Below are 2,246 nucleotides of genomic sequence, written 5' to 3' on the forward strand. Positions count from 1 at the left end.
CCCATCAAAGTTCTCCAGACAAAGGATTTCACAACCTTTGCCCAGGACTTGCCTGGACTTGTTCATCTATGTCCTTCAGACAAAGGATTTCATAACCGTTGCCCAGGATTTGCCTGGACTCGGACAAGTCCATCTGTGTCCCCAGCAAGCTTTGAGACACTGATGTTAACAGCATAATATCTTACAGATGCATCCCAACACTGCGAGCTGGGTGAGGAAAGAGATTGTGTCACTGCTCTGCATGGTGCTGCCTCACCTCAAGCACTGCGTGCAGGTTTGGGTTCCAAAATAAAAGAAGGACATAATTCTATGAAAGAGCACCCAAAGGAGAACTACAAAGATGGGGAAGGTTCTAGAGGGCAGGATGTCTGAGGAGTGGCCGAGGTCCCTTGGTGTGCTCAGAGCAGAGGAGCTGAGGGGCGGCCTGATGACGGCTGCAGCTCCTCACAGGGAGCGGAGGGGCAGCGCTGAGCTCTGCTCTGTGTGACAGCGACAGGGCCCGAGGGAACGGCATGGAGTTGTGTCAGGGGAGGGGCTGCTGAGGGTGAGGGACAAGGGCTGCACCACAGGGTGCTCAGGGACAGCTGCCCAGGGCACTGGCTGCCTACTGCTGGAGTTCGTAGACAGTGCTCTCAGACACAGAGTTGGATTTGGGGCGAAGCTGGGAGTGTGACGCTGGGAGTTGGACTCAACGATCCTTGTGGGTCCCCTCCAAATTGATTCTGTGGAATGTGGGGCTTCTGTCTGTTTTTTAGGATTGAAGTGTGTATAGTGGTTTCCTCCTTAGTATTACGTAAGGTAAGGGTGGTTGTACAAAGATGTGGCTGAATCAAGATTTGTGAATTAAATACACCTTATTAAATCAGTTAATGTAGTTGGAAATAATGATAATTCTAGACATACAAGCCCTTTTTTAGGTCTGATGATATGTAAGAACCTGTGTACCAAATACACAAAAGTGTACAATCTGACACTGGGAAAAATTGAGGTCTAGTTTAACAAGTACTCAGAAGCTGTGCAGCTGTACAGCCTGGTGTCTTACAAGTTCACATTCTTGATGTTTTCTGCTCTGCTGGGCTGTGCCCAAGTTTGCACTCGCGGTGGCAGAAGAGGAGTTGCTGAGCAGTAATCCTGCACAAGAACATCCCACTGTGCTTAATGGGATGAGGCATGGAGTTGAGGCCTTGAAATGAGGGATGATTTTTTTAAATATGAATTTGATGCTGTTACTAATGCAGAGTATTGGACTGATCATCTTAATGCAAAATTTTAAACTTATTGGCTTAGAAATGGGAGGTCTATGCATCCAGCTTGTGCAAGGAGACAGTACCAAAGCGGTTACCACTGTGATATTGTTTTTCTCATGATGTTGGTTAACTATTTAATTAGATAAATAATAATTAGAGGTTACACCACTTCTTTACATGTGAAGACAAGATTCCATTTGGGAAATAACACTCTCTCTTTCTTCTTAGGCAGCTATATGGAGGCAGCAGTGGGTGTTGCAGCTGACAGATGTAAATATCAGGCCATAAATGCAGGTGTTTGGGACAGCATGCCTTCACGTACTGGCTTCCCTGTGGTCATCACAGCTCTTCTAAAGTGAAGGCAGTTGTTGCAACAGAATTATTCAGTGTAAAATGTCGGTGGCACTAATCTGTTTTGTCTATTCAGTTATTATTTTAGTTGCCATAAAGCAAAATGACATCAGAAACACAAAGAAAAAACTCATTAAATTGTACCTGCTTTTAAATATTTGCTTAAGTAAACCTGTGTTCCTTTTTACAATTGGCAGTTAAAGAAATCAAGCATGAGTTGATAGGTACATCATATAAAATATCAGAATGCAGAAGTCAAGAACTCAGAAATCAGACTGAATATGATCACAATAGTCTTTGCTCTAAGCATTGTACGAACATTCTGCATAGAAGACCAACTGTTTCTTGAGATTATCTGAAATACCTCAAGAAACAAGTACTGAAATAAGTACAAAGGGAAAGCTGCAAATGTGCTTGAAATTTCAATTTTGCCCTCCTTGGCTTTTGCCTGTTGCAGACATACCATGTTAGCATAAAATTGAATTTTTAAAATTTTCACATAGTTAAAAATTACTAGATGAAGTAATTTATAGCAGCACTCCAGACTATTTGTTGGTTGTTTTTTTGTTTATCCACCTGTTTTCTGACTCCTTGAATAAATTCTTTCTTTTATTATTAAAAAAAAAAAAGGAAAGGAAAGAAAAGAAA

The sequence above is a fragment of the Meleagris gallopavo genome, chromosome 1 (genome assembly GCF_000146605.3).
Source record: "Meleagris gallopavo isolate NT-WF06-2002-E0010 breed Aviagen turkey brand Nicholas breeding stock chromosome 1, Turkey_5.1, whole genome shotgun sequence".
In the NCBI taxonomy this organism is placed as follows: domain Eukaryota; kingdom Metazoa; phylum Chordata; class Aves; order Galliformes; family Phasianidae; genus Meleagris; species Meleagris gallopavo.